Here is a 21971-nt window from a genome sequence, read left to right on the forward strand (position 1 = left end):
ACTCACACCAGTCAATATTTAGACATTAATTGTTTTACTAAACTTATAAACCTACTCTCCATCTCTGTGTTTTTGCATGTATCTCCTACATTTCCCAGAATGCCTTTCAGCAAAGGGACGTGGACTTGGAGCTGTTTGATGTGGATGTTACACAGACAGAAATTGATCATTACTTATTATCTGAATAACATTTTTTTTTACATTTTAAGATATAAATCCCATTTTAAAAATAAATGCCTTTCATTACTTAAATCTAAAAATATTACATTTTAAGCGTTTTTAATGTAGCCTACATTTTTTTATTTATGTGTTTGATGAGGGCAATGTGCATCAATAAAATCAGTATATTACGCAAACTCAAACATATTGCTACTCTTTGGTCAATTTATACAACATTACATTGTGTATATATTATTACATGAACATAAAATAAAAAGAATAATCTCCTCGCAGGACTTTAGGGACATAAAAATATCTCAGCTTTAGTAATATTAGTTATAATCTTTATTTATATATATCACTTTTCTTAAAGCAGAAGTAAGCGATATATTTGTGTTAATATAAGTCTTAAATAGTTATATCTTCCGACAGCAATCACTTACATAGAGTGTTTGGACCGAAACACGGGTCTCTCAGTCACTCTGCTCTGCTCTGAGCCGAGGAGAAAACTTTTCTCGTATCCTACAAGTTTTATCCAATGAGGAGAGAGAACGGCATGAAGGGCTGTGTGTGCAGCCAAGGGATGCGCGTGAACCCGTAACTCGTGTTTTTCCGACCTGTGAAGTCGTACCAGTTCGATCTGGTACGACTTCACGGGTCAGAAGTTACGAGTGGCCGTTATAGTGACTTTCACCGGTAAAACAGGTCGGAAAAACACGAGTGGGTTGCCTGGAACGCTACAAAGTCGTAAGTTGTGACTTGAAGCTGTAATTTACGGTTTCAAAAGCCTCCTGGAACGCAGCATTAGCCAAAACGACCGGATCGCTTACTTCTGCTTTAAGAAGGTTTCAAAGTACTTAACACAATGAAAGATAAAAACAAACATAAAACAATAAATACACTCATAATTATCCAACTAAAATGCAGAAATAAGATTTTGCATAAAAAAATAACATTTGAAAATGTGATTTAGAAACAGAACAAACCGACCTTAGTTTGGGCGCTCAGACTACAAACACCTGACGACCAATTAAAATGTAATTAAAGATTTAAAATGCCCTGAAGAACCAGATGAGTAAAAACCAACATGTGTTTTATCTGTGATTCATTCATGTTGCTAGAAGAACAAGTCAAGTACGAGTCTGAAGGACGTCCTCTCACCTCCACAAGAAAAAAGAAAGAAAAAAAACCCTCTTAATTCTTATAAACGTATTAAAGTGATTTATAAAGAAGTTAATTGAGAACGAAGGCTCGGCCGTTACCATGGCGCCGCAGCTGAAAGTCGCCTGAAAGTGAATCTGTCTGGTCTCAAACCTGCAGCAGCTGCCGCGACTCACTCACCTGCTGCAGGTGAGACTCACTCAGATATCTGCTCTATCTCACACTGCCTCATCTCCTCCTCCTCCTCCTCCTCCTCCTCCTCCTCCTCCTCCTCCTCCTCCTCCTCCTCCGGGGGTTTGTTACTGTCTGATAGTGTGTGTGTGTGTGTGTGTGTGTGTGTGTGTGTGTGTGTGTGTGTGTGTGTGTGTGTGTGTGTGTGTGTGTGTGTGTGTGTTGCCGTGGTGATGATTGACAGGTCCAATTTGATGCAGAGAGCGATAGAGGAGGCGACGGGGAGGACGACGAGCAGCCTTTCCTCTTCCTGTCAACCTCTGCTGTCTATCACAGCAGCATCTACAGCTGGAGGAGGAAACATGAACACACTTCATCTCTGTCGCTGTCTCACACACACACACACACACACACACACAAATAAATGAACATGGATAAGCACACACACAGACAGACACATACACACACATACACACACACAGACAGACACACACACAGCCGGTTCATTTTCAAAAGACGCCTCACATTTACACTTCAAAGGCCTGAGGTGATAATAACACGCGGCCTCATAATGTTCTGGGGATTTTCACGTTTACACCTGAAATGAGCGAGAACAGAACAATAACGACGAAGCGCGGTGCGTTCAAGGACGTTCCGTTCAGGAAACAGGGAGTTTTGAGGAGTCGGACCTGGTTCTTTGAAAACCGTCGACCACCGGTCAGAGGTCAGAAGACGCTGTGATGCATTCAAACACCTGTAAATGTAGCACTGAATTGAAAAAAACATTGTAAATAAATTCTTCTTAAATAATTTGTATAAAACCAATTTCATTTCTTTTCTTTTTTTCTTTTTTTTTCGTAATGTGCAGAAGTAAATTTCCCATAAGTGGGATCAATGAAAAGTCTTATTATATTTCGGTCATGGACACAGTTGGACATTTATTTCGTATTGGGAGTTTACTTGTGTATTTCTATTTCATGCTAGACTGTAAAAAAAAAAAAAAAAAAAAAAGATAATCATTATAAAAAACGAAACCTTTACTGCCAGCAGGAAAATGTCTGCTAGAAAAACAGAAACATTCTGTCATATTAAAAAGACATTTTAGTTTTTAGTTTATCTTCCCGTGTTTTCAGTTGAAAGAATAATTGTGTTAAAATTACAAAAGTAAGTCGGTATATGTGATGTAATTTAAAGCAGATATCAGCTTCACGGCCGTTTCGGCTAATGCTGCGTTCAAGGCAGGCTTTTGAAACCGTAAGTTACAGCTTCAAGTCACAACTACGACTTGGTAGCGTTCCAGGTAACCCGTAGCTCGTGTTTTTACCATCCTGTTGTCTGTGAAAGTTCCCTATAACGGCCACTCGTAACTTCCGACCCGTGAACTCGTACCAGATCGAACTGGTATGACTTCACAGGAAGGAAAAACACAAAGTACGAGTTTCTTTGAACGCACCATGAGTTAGCAGCCCCCGCCCTTGTCAGGCATCAATTGGTCCTCGTGCTACGTCACCACATTCACGCGCATCCCTTGGCTGCACACACAGCCCTTCATGCCGTTCTCTCTCCTCATTGGATAACACTTGTATCCCACAAGGAAAATTTTCTCCTCGGGTTACAGCAGAGCAGAGTGACGGAGAGACTCGTGTTTAGGCTGAAACACTTCATGTAAGTGATTGCTGACGGAAAATAGGACTATTTAGGACTTATATTAACAAAAACATTCCACTGATATCTGCTTTAACACAGAAAACTTGTAAAAATATTTTTAATTTTATAGCCTGTTTTGTTTTGTATTTTTACACATTGTTTTTTACAGTGTACTTATATTATAAATGCAATATTAGCCTACACACAATGTTTAGATAGATAGATAGATAGATAGATAGATAGATAGATAGATAGATAGATAGATAGATAGATAGATAGATAGATAGATAGATAGAGTTTTTAAACTTTCAAGTTTCAGGTTGTCATCTGTTGTTTTATTCATGACCTTATAAATAAATGTTGTTTTTATGCTGTTTCTGTGTTTTATCTCTTATGTTAGTAAAAAATATGTACATATATATATATATATAAATACATTTATATTGTTGCAGAGTAAAGTGAAAAAAAATTACAGCTCAGAACAACGTAATAAAAAAAGAAGAGCTGAGCAGGTTTCACAGATGTTGTTATATTTTTATCTCCTCACACAGTTCAGAGTTGTTATTTTTCAGATGAAACTTTGTGACTCTGCTGCTCGAGTCGAGTGTCAAACACACACACACACACACACACACACACACACACACACACACACTCACACACACACCTTGCTGCTGTGAGGATTAACACACCATCAGCCTCTCTCTGATTCATGCGGTCGTGATGATCGGCGCTCAGATGTAAACACACACTCAGACCTCCTGCTGTGTTTGTCCCCGCAGTCTCAACACATCAGGATAACGGCCCAGTGTGTGTGTGTGTGTGTGTGTGTGTATTGGTGTGTGTGCTGGTCGATGGGGGCTACTGTACCTCTCTCACTAAGCTGATAATCCGCAGCCCGGCAGATAAACGCCCATAAATATTTACAGGACGGTGATGTTGACACGACCGCAGCTCCACAGCTTTGCATCCTGTCTCAGGCTGCGTTCACAAACCAAAGCTGGGTAAAAGTCTCCAGGAGAGAAAAAATACACCTGATCATTACTGGAGGATTTTTTTTTAGAGGAGGAGAAACTGAGCATGAAATACACAGGAGAGACTCGTTGTGTTCATGCGTTCGGTCCATCCACACCTACAGTAGCTACATGGACAGTTTAGAGTCAGCTGATGTTGGAGGAAGCAGGAGGAAACCCAAACAGCCCCAGGGAGAAGAGAGTGGCCATTTATTATTGCTATATTATCATCATTATTATTTATGAATGAATAGACCTTATTTCAGTCACTGAGCCAAAAACAACTAGAGACCATAAAACGACAGCTGCAGCGGAGATGAAATGTTCAAAAAAATTCGGGAAAACACCCAAAATCACCTTGTTTGTCTCTAACTCTTCAGGTTACGTCAACATTTCTGAGTTACAGCCAAAAAAGTATTTTTTTTTTTTAAGTTTCTATGAACTTCACCTTTGATGAATTTGATCACCAAAATCTAATCAGATGTTTCAGTATCAGGTTGGTGGACAACGACAAAACCAGGAAGTTTATGAACTGTAGTGTCTGCCATTTACGTAATCTCATTGTGTGACGTTTAGGGGACACCTGTAAAATGCAGCGTTTGTATGTGAGGTATTTTATGAAAATCTTTAAACTTCAGTGTCTGGATGCGAGGTGTTTAGGGTACATCTGTAAAATGTAGTGACTACCATTACTCTGTAATGTGAGGCATTTTGGTAAAATCTGTAAATTGCAGTGTCCATCTATAGTATAGTTTTGCTGTGAGGTGTTTAGGGGACATCTGTAAATTGTAGCGTCTGCAATAGTTTGTATGTGAGGAGTTTTATGAAAATCTGCAAAAATTTCAGTGTCTACCTTTAGCCGGTATGCGAGGTGTTTAGGGTACATCTGTAAATTGCAGTGTTTACAATAATGTGGCTGTGAGGCATTTAGAAAACATCTGTAAATTGCAGCGTCTACTTAGGGCCTGGATGTGAGGTGTAGGTAGGGAACATCTGTATAGCCTATATCTGAGGTGTTTAGGGAACATCTGTAAATTGCAAAGTCCACCTATAGCTAATCTGGCTGCGAGGTGTTCAGGGGACATCTGTAAAACGTAGCGACTACAACCAGTCTGTATGTGAGGAGTTTTACGACAATCTGTTAATTGCAGTGTCCACCTATAATCTGGCTGCGAGGTGTTCAGGGGGCATCTGTAAATTGCAGTGTGGATGTGAGGCATTTAGGGTATGTTCGTAAATTGTGCATTTTAACCTGCCAATATATATCAGGTAGTACTATAACGATATCACGTTCATCAGGCCAAAACCTGCATTTCAATTTCATTGCTTTTTAATTCAACCTCAAGTCCAAGTTTGGAAAAGTTCTGTGACGGTGAACTTGAAAATAAAATGGCCGCTTCAACTGCTGCTGCTTGTTATTAGCGTGGACAGTTGTTATTGTTCCATGACGACGGTAACTATGGAGATAAATGACTGATGCTGCTGCTGCTGTTGTTGTGGAGCTGCACAGCCCAGATCTGTGAATCTGTGTGAAAACGTGCGAGGAAAAGACAAAAAGGAGGAGAGAGGGGGAGGGAGAGAGAGTGATGAGTGGAGTGTTTATCTGAGCGACTGCTGGATGCCAACACACTCGTTTTTCATGCTGTTAGCCTCTTTCTCTCTCTCTTTCTGCACTCATCCGTTGTTCTCTCCATCCTCTGCTCCTCTCTTTCATCTTCTGTCTCTCACTCTACAGCTTCCATACAGTTACCCCCCTTCCCCCTCCTCCTCCCCCCTCTTCCCTCTCTTCCCTCTCTTCCTCATCCTCCTCCACCTGTCCTTGACTTCCTGCAGCGATCAGTGTTTCCAGCCTGTGGCGTGGCGTTCAGGCGCCGTCGGTGCCACTGCTGATCAGACGGAGGAGGGGTTTTATTTGCATTTCTCAGAGTCCTTGTCTTTCTTTTTAACCTTTTTTTTTGTGCACAAAGGCAAACGGGCCGGCAAAGCTGCTGCTGCTGTCGCTCACTTTCACTTTGTCTCACATGCAGGTTTTTTCACCACAGACATAAAAAAGACAGGGTTTAAAACGGGTCCTCGAAAGCATCGTTCAAAAGTCAAGTCAAAACAAGAAACCAAAAACGAAGTTTTGATGATTTCTTCATCTTATGCTTCTCTTCTGCTTATTGTGAGCCCCCTGAAGGACAAAGGGGGCCCTTGATGAGCCCCTATATTGGCACATTTTGCAATGACAACTTTAAACCACCTTTAACCTCCGATAAAGACAGTCAACGCCACATTGCTGCTGCTGAGAGGACGTCTATCAGTAGTCTGCATATGAGGCGTTTAGGGGACATCTGTAAAGTGTAGCATGTACCTAAAGTTTACATGTGAGACATTTAGGCGACATCCGTAAACTGTAGTGTTCACAATAGTCTGCACATGATGCATTTATGGGACATCTGCAAATGTTAGTGTCTACCCATAGGCTTCACGTCGTAGCATCTGTGATAGCCTGCACTGATGCATTTAGGGAACATCTGTATTTCCTACTGTCTGACAGTAGGAAATACAGATTTATTTGAGGCGTTTATGGGACTTATCTGAGTTGGAGTGTCTGCCAATCATCTATCTCATGATGTAATAATGCCGCATTTTGTAATAAGTTGTTACATGTTGCACCAAATTATTACATTTTCTTCATTAAAAAAAGTGAAACACCCTCATTTTGTAATAACTAATGCAACATGTACCAACGTATTACAAAATTGGCAAAGTTTATTGTATACTGCCTTCAAGAATTTTATTACAAAATGTGGCGTTATTACATCATGAGGTGAAAATGTATTACATTATTATATAATGCGCCGTTGTTACATAATCTGGTGGGATATCTGTAAATTGTTGTCTGTTGATGATAGTTTCTATGTGAGATGTTTAGGGGACATGTTGGGATGTGAGGCGTTCAGGGGGCATCTGTAAATTGCAAAGTCTACATATTCTTGACGTGAGGCGTTTAGGGGACATTTCTAAGCTTTAGCATTCACCAAAAGTCTGTATCTGAGGCGTTTAGGGGACATATGTAACTTTCAGTGTCAACCTACAGGCTGGATATGAGGTGTTTAGGTGACATCTAGAAAAAGTAGAGTGTGTTTAAGACAAATCTGCTGCCGTAGACGTTTCAGTTAATGATCAGTTTTTGTCCGTAATAGTCAGTATTTTTGTTTTTGCAGCTGCTGAGTGAAGCGGGAGGCAGGACGACTCCTCTCAGCGTGTTTCCTGTTGATGTGCTGCCTCGCTGTGATCTCCGACAGCTCAGGTGAGTTCAGGAGGTTCAGGTAGAGAGAAGAGGAGGAGAAGGAGAAGGAGAAGGAGAAGGAGAAGGAGAAGGAGAAGGAGAAGGAGAAGGAGAAGGAGAAGGGAGGAGGAGGAGGAGACACTGCTGCTGCTGTCACTGAATCATCAGCTCGTTCGCACTAAAATCGCTGTTGTGGCACATTTTTCATCAGCACAGTGAACGCCACCCTGTTTTCCTGTGCTGTTGTAGCCAATTTGCTGAGTCGTGTTTGTGCGTGAATAAAAGCCGTGTCACCTTCACTGCCGTCAGGGAGTTTTCACAGAGCAGCAGAACTCCCCATAAAAATGTGTTGAGAGTGAATTATTGCGTTCGCTGCTGCTCCTCGGGAAAACTCAAGTTAGCGGACGGACAAATGGAGTGAGGACGAAAATATACGTGAATAAACAGAAGTAAAGAGTGATGTGTTCAGGGTCAGTTTCTGCAGTCAGAAATTAGACAGTGTGTTCGTGTTTGTGTGTGTGTGTGTAGGCTATTGAGAACAGCTGACAGCAGGAAACACTAGAGTTCATGTAAAACAGCACAGAGGGAGGGAACACACACACACACAGAGATATCACACTCCATCACAGCATCATTATGAATTAATCTGAATAAAAATGAGAAGTAAAATGCGAAGAAAAAAAAAGTAAAACGCAAAACAAAGTGAAAACTGATTAAACATTCACTTTGTAAACACACACACGCACACACTTTTCCCATTTTCTGCATCAGGGTGTTTTTAATTGAATGTAATTTAGTTAGTTGGATCCACACACACTCACACACACACACACATTTTACTGCAATTTCATTTTCTCCATTAGAGAAATTTTAATTTTCTAAATTACATGTTGCTCTGACGACTTTTATAGTGCAACCCAGAGTTTAACTAGTTTATTTTCTCTTTTTCTAGTTGTGCAAAATGAACAAAAACTATTTAATATTTTTCACCTATTTTCTACTTGTTAACATAAATAAATGAAACAGATCCTCCACTGACTCACTTTCATATATACCATGTCATAAACTCCTACTGCTACTTTTTATATCTTGTCTTGGATCAAACCCTTCAGATTAAATGCAAAACTGTAAATTATGGTCTTTTCAAACGTTTTAATAGCTTTCGGTTAAAAACATAATGAGGAGTCTTTCTCTCTTCCTTACACTCTGACTTTAATCTTAATGAATCTCTGTCTTGCCGGTCGTTCGTGGCCCTGGAGGCGTTTTTCTTTTAATAAAGTCCTCCTGCTTCACAATTTTAAAGGCCTTGATCACTGCATCGACTCTCCTCCTCCTCCTGTTGAATAAATGTGCAAAATCTAAAATGTAAAAATAAATACATACTGTATGTCTGTCTCAACATGTTTTAGTTTCTTTAATTATGTCTTTGTTATTAATTAGTGAGCGATTCTTTGTTCTTTTCTCTCCTTTGTTTTGCTCTTTGTCCTTCAGTTTCTTGATAATCATTATTCTGTCTGTTCATCTTCTTCTTGTTTACCTCTTTTCTCTTGATTTGATTAAACTTCAGTGATGTGATTTTAATCTTTTCTTGACCTCTCTCTCTCTATATATATATATATACTATCCACCTGTCCAGGATGTGACCCCGCCTCTTCCCCCCTCTATGACCTCTAAGCATAAACAATAGGATATCTAATAGATGTGCACTGTTTTGTCTGTATATGTTTCTGCAGAGGGTGAATCTGCAGAATAGTCTAAACTGAGTGTAGATGGAGGATGGAGGATGGATGATGGGTGGTGGTTGGGGTTGGGGGGTTTGGGGGGCCTAACAGCTGCGCTTATCCTCACAAAAATGGCTCTTCAACCGTCTGAAAGCTCAACACAACGAGGTCAATCGAGAATCCACTCACAGCTCCCATCATCTTTTCCCCTGGAAGAGCTCAGAGAGATAAGAGACGGATCCTTCCACTGAAACCTCAGCGTGAGGCGTTCGCTGCCATCAGACACGCAGGAAATCGGCCCGTTGTTGTTGTTGTTAACTGTCGCCACCACCACCGCTGCTGCTGCTGCTGCTGCTGCTGCTGCACGCCAGGAACAAATGGAGGGAGTCGACGCCGTTCGTGGCCAATTTCCTCCACTCAGCTGAAAACGTGCAGCTTAAACCACTCAGAGAGGATGATGGTGATGACGATGATGATGATGATGATCTGAGGTCGCCCAGGGCAACCGCCTCCATCATGTGATGGTAAAATATCAGTTCAGCTTAAATTCTGTTACTTTTCCTGTCACACAATCTCTGGCAACGGTGGAAGTTGTGCAGACAGCTTCCTGTTAGTGGGTTTGACAATAAGATGAGTTTGTTTGGTTTATTAGAACGTCAATATCACATGATTCACATGTTATTGATCACATGGACTGTTAGCTTAGCATTAGCCTTTAGCCTGGTCCGTCAGTGTTTTGTGTCCCTGGAAACACGCTTTCTGTTGTGTTGTTTCTGTAGCACATTTGTGTCTTTCCATGTGTTTTCGAAGCTGCAGTGCATTGAGCTCTCTGGGCCACCGTAGTATCGACTTTTACAGCAGGTGTCGCCAACCAGTCGACGTTTGTGAAAGAACATAAAAGGGGTGTGGCTTAATGCAGTTCCACCTTCCACCACAATATGGGTTTCAATTGCCAAGTGGCGCAAATTTGCGTTTTTACACATCAACTCGACGACGACGAGCAGATGAAGAAGCAATGACAAAAATAAATCAATACTCTTCAAATAAATAAACAAATTGTTTTTTTACACAACCATAAAGGAGGAGACTCTTTCTTTAACTGTTCTATGAGTTTTTTTGTTTTGCAGCTTTACAAGTTTCAGTGAATGAACACAACAGTTCGGGCTGGTTCTTTATGATTTTTTTTTTCTGCAAATGTGATTTCTTGTCTTCTTTTGTCTAATTTTAACTAGTTAACTAGTTTTTTCATAAAAATGCAAACTAGGCCTCAGGTCTTCAGTTTTTGTTGGAATGAAATTCAATATTTAGTCAAAACTGAGAGTGTGATGTGTTGTGAAACTTTAACAAACAAGAAGCGGTGGCTTTAAAGTTTAAATAAAGGTTGGAAACACAGTCTGGACCTTAACGACAGGTACAGTGGATCTTGATCTTGGGGATGTTTGTTGGTTTGTGATCACTGCTGTACAGGCGGGTGTCGTACCTGTTGTAGTGGTCGTCGGGGAATCTGTTGTACTCGACCTCGTAGTCCGATCTGAGGAGACAAAGAGACATGAAGGTCACAAACTGAAGCAGACGATGAACAGGCCTTGTGTGTTTGTTACTTCATATCATATCATATATATGAAGATATAATGCATCATTTAACGGAGCAGCTCCACAGGCTGAGCTGAGCAGATGGCTGCAGACTGAGCCTCTGGGCAAGGCAGCAGAGTTTTACTGGGTCGACACAACCACACAGAGCTGGTACCAGATCTCCCTGTCACACTTTATATTGACGGCGGCCCAGGTGCATGCTGGGAGAACGCAAGCCTGGCAAAGCTGTTGGCTGAGAGTTTGGTGTCAGTTCGTTTGGTTTCTGTATCATTTGACCTGAACTCAACAACAACAACAACAACCTGTGACATTTAATCACAACCAGATGAGTCTAAATTCATCTGTTTGATCCACAATCATTCCTTCATTTCAGACATTCATCTTCTCCATCATGAGGTCAAACTTTCAATTTTCACGACACACTAAAATATCTGCAAAACAAACGTGGACAAAACTCGTCACAAGTTTGTACACAGAGGTTTGTGCACAACTTCCGGTGGTGCAGCTCTGCAGTGACCTGTACTCGTGCTACGATTGCTTCTGTCGTGTTTGTCTGTCTTTACTGTTTTATGTCCTGCGTTCATGTTAATGTTTGTGGCAAGACGCTTGTTTGACAGCTGCAGCCTCGAACAACGGCGGCCAACCACTACTGCCTCCTCCTGCTGGCCTGGCACTGACCATCAGCGTGCTCTTCCATCACTGTCCTGAAACAACTTTACAGTGGGAATGTGGATTACGACGTGCGTCCTCCAGGGACTCGCTGCTGTCCCTCCGATTGATCGCTACTACACCACCGGACCACAAATAAAACTCTGCCCTTCAGTTGGATACAGCACCAAGGAAGCTGTTTTTATTTTAGCCCAGAATCAACAAATCATCAAAACACCTGTCCAAAGCATCAACGTCTTTCTTTCCTCGACTTGGAAAAGAAAGAAACTAAATTTCTGGAGTTTTTGTGACAGGAACCCACCCCTCTCTTCCAGCTTTTTATCTTTTTTAACCTTCATGTCTTCACTTTCCTGAATGTTCTGTACTCTGTCCAATAAAAACAGAAGAAGCAGGACTCAGGTTATTGTGGAGCTACATCATCCACCTTCGTCCCTGACAGCAGTTTCAGGCCGACGTCTCTCCGTCCTCCTCCTGCCGACGTGACGGCCTCGACATTTATGACATTTGCTCGTGATTCAGAAAATCCAAACTGCAGAGGACAGAAAGAAGAGGAGCCGGAGAGTGAACTCCAAACCGTGGCACTATTTATCCACCGTGAGGGAATCAATAACCATCACACACGCACACACACAGCTCTCTAAGTGAGGACTCAGAGTAATAAAGCGAGGACGGAGGAGACGGAGCAGCGGAGGAGTGGGCAGATAAAGGTGGACACAGATAGAAAGGTAATGACTTGTGAGGAAACTGGGGGATTTGGAGTGGACTTCATATCCTCCCAGTCTTTTGTAAACAGTCGTGTCATCGCTCCTCCTCCTGCTGCTGCCGCCGTCGTTCGTCTTCATCAGCCCGTGATGGGCATTAATCAGCGTTTTAACAACGGTATCGATCCGAGGCCGACTCAGCCGTGCGTTTCCTATTGAGCCGTGTAGGAGCAAAACGTTAAACATGACTATTGATCTGCGGGACGGGCGCGCCGCTCTCAGCCGGGATCACACTAAATGACTCTTTTACAGCTCACACTGCTGGTTTATCTGTGTAATTAGCTTTGATATTAAAGCAGCGGCGGTGGCGGCGGCACCTGAGAGGATGCCCCCCCCCCCTCCCTTATGAACCCATAACAAGCGTCAGCAGCGGCTGCTTCAAGTCGTCGCAACGCCTGTTAAAAATGTCCTTCAGGCTGTTTTGGATTTTATATACAACGATCTGGGCTCCAGTCCACCGCGGTGCGTTCAGGGGAATTAACACACCCTCACTTTAAACGACCCCCTCAGCCCCACTGAGGTCTATTTTCCAAGTGGAACGATTTTCAATCCGACCTCGTAGCGGCCCCCTGAGCAGTTAAAGGGGCCTCTTCTTATAGAAAACCCAATGAAAATGAGATGTTATTTAACTGTGATGGTGTTTGAGTGGGCGCATTTAAAGTTATTGCATTTCCAGAAACCAATTTCTTTGCAGGCAGTTAGTAAGAGTAAAAGTCTGATTCGCACAAGAAATATTCAGAAATGGAAACAGGAGAAGTGGATTTTACTGTGGAAGAAGGAAAATGAGTTGTGTTGTAATGAACAGAGCTGAAATGAACCAGGATCAATAGAGTAATAAAGTGAGTGCAGACAAACACAACACAAAACTGCTGATAATAACAACAGGAGACCATACATGTCCATCCTGCTGACATGTTGCTAGAGTGACAATTTCCTCATCAAGAAGCCAAAAGCCTCTGTTAGACCTTCACACTGCGAAGAACGCAGCTCCAGGGCCAAGGAGCCCTGACCACTCGTCCCATCTACAAAGTCTAATGTGTGTTTGCAACAAAGAAAAAAAAGAAAGAAAAAAAGTTAATATTTACTTTTTATTTTAGGAATAAGTCACAACTACATGCTCAGTTTGACCACCCTTCCAGCCTCTGTTTGGCCACACCTCCAGCCTTTATTTGACCACACCCCCAACCTTTATTTGGCCACACCTCCAGCCTATATTTGACCACACCCCCAACCTTTATTTGGCCACACCTCCAGCCTCTTTTTGGCTACAAGTCCAGCGTCTTTTTGGCCACACCTGCAGCATTTATTTGACCACACCCCCAGCCTCTGTTTGGCCACATCTCCAGCCTATATTTGACCACACCCCCAGCCTCTATTTGGCCACCCTTCTAGCCTCTGTTTGGCCACACCTCCGGCCTCTACTTGGCCACACCTCCAGCCTCTGTTTGGCCACACCTGCAGCATTTATTTGACCACACCTCCAGCCTTCATTTGGCCACACCCCCAGCCTCGGTTTGGCCACACCTGTAGCATTTATTTGGCCACTTCTGCCATTGCCCTGATTTGTTGCACACAGAGCAACATTTGCCAAACACGTTTATAATATTGGTAAGAGCAACATTAGCTTACTGATGCTAACAGACATGTAACATTATGTAACATCTTGGTACTGATGGAGCCTGTAAACTTGTTTGCAGCAATTTCTACAACCAACCAGCTGCAGACTCAATCATCTTCTTCCTGTTTAGTGGAAATATGGACTTGATGTATGTTAAAAGGTACAAAACTATCAAACCATTACCAATTTTCCTCAAGCTACAACTCGAGGTCACGTTTTTGTGTGTATATGGAAGTATGTTTTACTTTTTAGATTTTGCTCTTTTTATTTTGTTCATGTTGTCTTCTTTGTACTCATTTTACATTTTAGCTTTTATTGCCAGTGGTGTAAGATGGGTGTTTTTCTGGGTTTACGGGGGGTAACTCTTTAGGGTCTCTGGGGTATATTGAACATTTTTATTTCACTTTAATTTTGGCTGTTTGTATACCACATTAGCAAAGGTTTACTGTGCCAATAACACACACACACACACACACACACACACACACACACACACACACACACACACACACACACACACACACACACACACACACACACACACACACACACACACACACACACACACACACACACACACACACACACACACACACACACACACACACACAAAATGCTTATTATTATATAGTTGGTCCTTTGGCATCAAACAAAAAATTTGAAGTCAGCATTTTAAACCAACGTTGACAGCAACGGTTCATGTGACTTTATCCTGATGCTGCAACATCTGGAATCAGTCACATGGTTTGAATTTTAAATGCTTTAAAATAAATGAAGTTATTGATAATAAAATACAGGGATTTTGCCAAACGCTCGCACACAGCTGAAGAAGAACATGCGCCCCTTATCAGTCAGTCTGTGTGTTTGGTGTATTTACGTTGTGTTAGCTGTGCACATTGTCCTCGGCCTCTGCACTCGTAACAACTCACAGGAGGATCTGAGGTAACAGCGTGAAAACAGGATTTAACTCCAGGAAAATCACCACAGCTGGATCTGCTCCTGGCCGCATTATTAAAATCCATCCAGCCCGTCTGCACAGGGAGAGAGAGAGAGAGACAGCGATAGAAAGGCCTTTATTCAGCAGCTTTATCTCGTTTTAAGGGAATTTTTGGTCATTTCAGGGACGTTTCATCACCTCTGCCACCGAGGTTAAGCCTCTGTCTGTCTGTCAGCAGGATTTCACTGCAGCTCCCTCTGAGATGTGGAGGACAGATCGGCCTCGGGCCACGAGCAGCTAATTAGATTTTAGAGATCCAGATTTCAGCACAAATCCTGAGGGTGGGGCGGAGGGGTGGGGGTTGTTTGCAGGGTCAAGAGCTGAATTCATATTAAATTAACAATGACACAAATGATGTGTTTGAAAGCAGCCGTAACACTCGGACTCTCCGGAGCCCTACGGATGAATTATAGAAACACACATTTGCATTATTGTATTGACAAGGAAACTGGAGCACTAAGAACTGGATCATGTTGAATATTAAAAAACGTTGAACACACACAGTTTTAATCTGACACCAGAGGAGGCTGCGTCATCGTCGTGAAGGTCTGGGAAGTTTCTCCCCTCAGGTCTTTGGTTTTCTGACGGTGGTGCGTTCAGTGTTTGTCAGAAAGACAAGTGGGAAAGAGAAATGATCAATAAAATATTGACTATTGTCTACAACTTTTTATAAAGTATGGTGTTGAATGATTAAAATGTAAATATCTTCACATTCAGACTGTGTATGTCGTCTTTAGAGCATCAATACTTTGATGAATATAAGGTTTCAACTGTGTATTCGCACCGGATTTCAAGACCTCAATATGCAAAACAAATGTTTTTCAGTTGAATATTATTGATTAGATCTGAATCTATACTAGGCCTGTCGCAGTTATTACATAACCGTACATACATATTTGTTAAAATGGTTCAATTCATCTGTATAAAAGTTGAGGTTTGACTGGTCCTCTTTTAAAGACATCATCACATGGCGCCCCGTTCTTCTAATTCATCTATGGTTTAATGACACATGAGTGGAGCCACAAACTGTTTATCTGGAGGAGCTTCATTTCTAATATTCTACGACCACACTTTGATGGGCATAATGGATTTAGTGTTTATCATTTGTATTATTGTAATATGGTGTATTATTAAACTTAGGCTTATACTATGATAGTGGCATAAATAAAAAATTAAACGGTTAATCATCTGCTAAAATGACATGATTGCGACAGCTCTGATCTGCAGGTCGATATTTATGTATAATCACTTCTTCCCTTTGTGTGTGTGTGTGTGTGTTCATTTTAAATCCAGGTCGACTCTGAAGAACTGTGATTATATTTGAATTATTCAGGTCACATGAAGTCGTTTCAGGCTCTTTGCACCTGCACAGTTTACTAAGCGTCTACATGTAATTTGGACTTTTTACGAGTCTAAACAGATAAACAGCAGCGTTTTTCTCTCCGCTGCAGTCGTTTTGGTTGTTTCACTGTGGACGAGTCAATAAATACACGCCAAATAAACGTCGAGGGTTATAGGGATATCGCCGTCTAAATGCAGAGGGCTGCGTCTTGTATTGTTTCTGATAATCACAGTGAGGAAGCTCCTTCAGGTGTTAATAAGGATTTTAATCTGCTCTGCCTCAGACTCTGATGGTGTTGTTATGAAACCCAGAGGCCGTTCTCCTGATGGGAGTAATTACACAGCAGCGAGGGGACGTCGATAAACACCACGGACAAGCACAATGTGTGGAGAGGCAGAGAGAGAAATCAATGATCTGGTTTATTTTGACATTAGAAGCCAGCCTTTTTGTTTTTTTGTGCAGAAGAAAAGAAGAAGAAGAAGCGGTGTTAAAGGGATAGTTCACCCAAAATTCAAATTTCACTCATTATCTTCTACTCACCCTCATGTCGACTAAGAGCTGTGAGTCCTCCGTGCCTTCTCTGAGTTACGGGGGGGGTCCGTGCAGCAGTATTTGTCCATATAATGGTTGTCAATGGATACCAACTTTCTTCTTCCAAAAAGACACACCAAAAAACATCCAAATACCTCCATGCTGCTCGTCTGTAATGTCCCTCTTGTACTGAAGCCCCGACATGAGAAATTGTTCCGCCGGTCAGTGCAAATCACGCGAGATTTGCACTGACACAGGCAGAGCAGTGAACTGAGACCCTGGGAGATTCCGCTACAAACAAGCTTAAAACATAGACTTATTTAATTTTTTTCGGAACAATTTCTCATGTCGGGGCTTCAATACAAGAGGGACATTACAGACGAGCAGTATGGAGGTATTTGGATGTTTTTTGGTGTGTCTTTTTGGACGAAGAAAGTTGGTATCCATTGACAACCATTATATTGACATGCACTGCTACGCCGGGACCTCCTGTAACTCAGAGAAGGAACGGAGGACTCTGAAAATTCTCACCGCTCTTATTTGAATTTTGGGTGAACTATCCCTTTAACAAGATACACAGCTTGGAGTGGTGGGGCGACGGAGCTCGAGGAGTCGCGGCACAAAGAGGAGATGAGGGGATGATGAGGAATTTGCATTTATATAGCAGCTACTTAAGGCTCGCTCCCTCCACAACACAAGCGACAGCATTCAGCGTCGATGAAACCCGACGTGGCGCCGGCGCAGGAAACGCTGCGTTCTGGCGCCGCTCGCTCGTATCTACATATTCATGAGCTCCTGGCGGCGGCAGGTGAGGAGACCAGACCACAACACAACCCGCTCTGCTCACACGCTGCAGCGCCACATCCATTTATCCTGATTTACCGCTGCAGCCTGCGGTGTCATAAATCAGCAGTGTGGCGAGGAGGAAGAGGAGGAGGAGAAAGAGGAGGAAGAGGTTAATGGGCCGTTCAGCCGGCGTCCTGCCAACTCAGCTCAGGTCGGCGCTCCGAGCGGTGACCTCACACACACTGTAGGTCAACAGGACAGGAGCCGCCGCCATGTTACTGTGACGTTTGAGGTCGTAGGAAACTCTGGCGTCCAGGAGAGTTCAACAGTGTTTCAATGAAGTACAGATTCATAGCTAATTACTGTACTTTACCTTGTTATTTATATTTCTGGTAACTCTCACTTTTACTTCACTATGTGTCTAAAAGAAAACACGTACTTTTTCTTTTACATCAGTAAATTTCTCCTAAGGATCTTTATTACTTGTTACTACAAAATAAAATCAGAAAAAACTAGTTTGACGGTAAAAAAAAAAATGTTTTGTCTGTCATCAAATTGATATACACTGTACTTAATTTGAGGAAATGACTGGCTGCTTTTAAAGTTGTTGCATTTCCAGAATCTTTTTTCTTCACACACACACAAATATTCAGATGTTTTCAGAGGCACTGAAACAGAATCAGTGGATTTCCTCTGGAAGAATATAAAAATAACTTGAACAGAGCTGAAGCGAACCGGGATCAATAATGAAGTGATTGCAGATGTAGTTTAATGACCTAGAAACACAGGAGGTGGTGTGAAGTTAATAAAAAGGCTGAACTGGAATCAATAAACACTGACTTTACCAAAAAAAAAAGACACTTATTTAAATAAATAAGTCAAGTGATATTCTTAAAGCCACAAAGACACAAGACAAGAAAACGTCTTCATCAATGTCACGACACCTGTCAATCAAAGAGGCCACGCCCTCAATGATGCACAACTTTAAGATTTAATACAATTTCAACACGAGAGTTATCCAATAATAATTAATGTCTTAAAGGGATAGTTCAACATTTTGGCAAATTGGCCTATTGCTATAATCCCATGAGCCTCCGTAGCGTAGCTCTGAACAGCTCACGGCTCTGCTCCGCCGTTTTAAAAATAGCTTGCACCGACAATTGACCCTTCGCGTAAGCCCCGCCCCCTTGGTTACTGTTGCTACGGCGGGCAAGCTTTCACTCCCAGCCATGCTCCTGGCAGTATTTGGTATCGATTTCAAAGGAAATATCAGCGGATTTCTGGATAAACTGTTCTGAGATAATAGAGAGAAGAAGTCACGAAGATCATTCATAGTTTTCAGTGACGTGTGACTCGCGCAGGAGGATAAAACATCTGTTCAACGACACGACTGGACAATGTACAGAGCAGCAGTAAGGACCGGTCATTTTACCGTCTATCAACCCACGAAGACTTAGGTCATCTCACTGGTCATGAAACGTTGTCAAACTGCAAGTTTTGGGGCGATTGTGAACCACATACAGCTTTCGCTGCTGTTTTGTTTTCTCCCACCGCTGTATCAGTCAGTGAAAGCAGTCCCTGCCTGGAGGATCCCTCGCCTGAAAGCCCAGGTAAAAGCCGTAAAAGTACAGCTGTCATTTCGGAGGTGAACATATGGTTATCCCCGTATTTACACTTGCTCAAGTCGAAAAAAAAGTCAGCTCGTATCTGAACATCTCTATATTGCTGCTGCCGCTGCCGCCGCCGCCGTAGTAGCAGCAGCAACAACAACATCCTTCTCTACAAACAAATGTTTTTCGTCCTAGTCTCAAAATGTGTCCACAAAAGCAAACGTAATGACTCACTGCGGAAAGCTTGCCAGGCCTATAGTTACGGTTGCTAACGTAGGATTGGGCAATAGCCGTTTGTGGGAGGAGTTGGCGAAGGGTCAATTAAAGGTAACGAACCTACTGCTATGAATAGAGCGATTATGGCAATGGGCCAATTTGCCAAAATGTTGAACTATCCCTTCAACAGTTGTCACAAAGGACTAAATGATCAGTAAAAGACCAAAGCTGTTTCTTGCTGTTTAACATTGGAGTCTATGGAGACTCACTCTAGTGGTCAGGAGGGGAACTGCAGGTTGTAGTTTTTTTTTATTTTTCAGCCTCAATGATGCTTGTGAAGTACTGGAAGTAGAGTTTACTCCACTCAATTAGCTTTTTCTATCAATTATTAAATATTTAATCAATAAAATGTAGAAAAGGGGAATGAAAAGGAAGTTGCAGCAGTTTCACTTTGCTCTGCAGCGTCATCGTCGTGGCCCCCGCCGGTCGACCTCTATCTGCACCATTATCTTAATTATATTTAAATTGCGTGTTTTGGCTGCTCGTGTAAACAGGGTCGCTCAGTTCATAGTTGATGAGGTGAAACCGGAGGAGGCAGCAGCAGACGCCATCAAAGACGACATTTAAATTCAAATTTAAACAACGGCGCTGTTTGGTTTTTCTCTCAGGTTATCTTCCCCTCTCTCTCTCGTGTGTGTGTTTATGTGTGTTTGTGTGTGTTTGTGTGTGTTTATGTGTGTTTATGTGTGTTTATGTGTGTTTATGTGTGTGTGGTTGAACTGCTTTTTGTTTTTTAGCCTCTTTTTTTTTTCTTTGGAGCCTCTTTATCGAGCTGTTATTTTTCTCCTCAAAGGAAACGCTGATTCATCTCTTTCCACTAAACACTCATCTCAGCGGGGCGGTCGAGGGACAAGAAGACATAATTACAGTGTTCTGCACAGCGCTCTCTCTCTCTTTTCTCTCTCTCTCTCCCTCTCTCTCTCTCTCTCTCTCTCTTTTCTCTCTTTCTCTCTGTCGATACCTTATCTCTCTCTATCTCCTCTCTCGCCCTCTGCCTCTCCTTTGATTTCCCTCCTCGCGCCGTCGAAGTGAAGTTAATCAGGTGGTGGTTAAAAACAGCCCCAGTTCAACCTCCAACAAAAACCCACAGATCGATGTGGAAACTGTACGAACCCCCGGCCCCTCCCCCCTCCCCCACCCACTGAGGGGGATCTAATGAAGGAATAATAATCAATAATCAATAACATCATCAATCGTCCAGCCCTTTAAACAACACAGTGTTGGTTTCTGAAGCTCAGAGTGTCGAGCTGCTGCAGCGTCGACATCTTGGCAGCGCTCGACTCCGCCCCCCTGACCCCCAGCTGCTCCATAAAAGGGCAAAGAGGCGGGGCCTGTGTTCTTAAAGGACCAGTTTGTAAAATTGATCATATCCACAGCTTCGCCATCTTTCCTTACGTCATCACTCGGGCTGGGTAAACAAACTGTGTAAGATGTCAAACGTCGGGAGTCTGATAAACTGCTCTCCTTTCATCGTTTCCCGGTTGATACTGATTTAAGGAAGGCATTGATCGTTATCGTCCGAAGAGACATCGGGCCATATCTCAAGGTAAAACAACATTTGAGTTAAACTGATTTGAATCAAGTTAGCCTGCATTAGCTGCAACTGCCAACAGTGACGTTAACGCTGTTTTACTTTGATGTCCCTTTGGACGTTAACAATCAATGGCTTCCTTAAATTGGTATCAACCAGGAAGCCGCCTCCCTCCCTCCCTCCCTCCTCTGTGTGCAGCCTACCACTCTTCGTTCACTAATCGCGTGCGCAATCTGAGTCTTCGACAAGTTATGACCACGGAAAAGACAACGAAAGTGATCCAATGTACCACACTGAAGTCTTGTACTGTAGGTGGTGATCTACCTCTGAGCTGGATGCTGGGTGGTTTATTATGATGTCAGGTGTTTTCTTTCACGTGAATGAGCCATGAGAAAAAGCTGGAGGAATGTAAGTTTTTATCGATATTTAGATAATTTGATTGCCTAGCTTCTCCCTACTCACTATATCACTTTCAAACACTAGCTACTTGCACAGTTTTGCAGTTAATGACGTAATTAGCCTACTGTTGCACAATTAAAACATGGCAGATCGTCATCTGGTGGGTTTTCAAAATACAATTTCTTGTCTGCTGTCTTTTGCCGTGACCACAATGCATTATGGTACGGCATGCGCTATATTGCTTGGTTATAGTGACCACTATTTTCACTGCATTGTGGAATACTATGGTCTATAGGGTTTATTAATTCTCACATCTCACACATTCAGACTATAGAGTCATCATAGATTTTCAGACAACAAAAGTCCATCATTGTCAAAGCTTCATGTAGTTCCCACAACAAGCAGCACAACCCACTCCCTGAAGCCGCTCTGTGTTGCATTCAATGTCAGTCGGAATATTTTCAACACAAGTCACTGAGTGATGTCAAGAGTTCGGAAATAAAAACACAGCGAGGACGGAGCCATCGATCATTTCAGAGATTCAGTGAAGCTGAAGAGAGAAATTACGTAATTGCACAACAATGCTACTGTGTGTGTGTGTGTGTGTGTGTGTGTGTGTATATGTTCCCAGCAGGACAGTGGCTCCAACTGAAAATGTTGAACTAACAGCTGCTGGACTCTGACAGATCATCCAACATGATGACAGACACAC

Source organism: Trachurus trachurus (genome assembly GCF_905171665.1).
Source record: "Trachurus trachurus genome assembly, chromosome: 6".
Classification (NCBI taxonomy): Eukaryota; Metazoa; Chordata; class Actinopteri; order Carangiformes; family Carangidae; genus Trachurus; species Trachurus trachurus.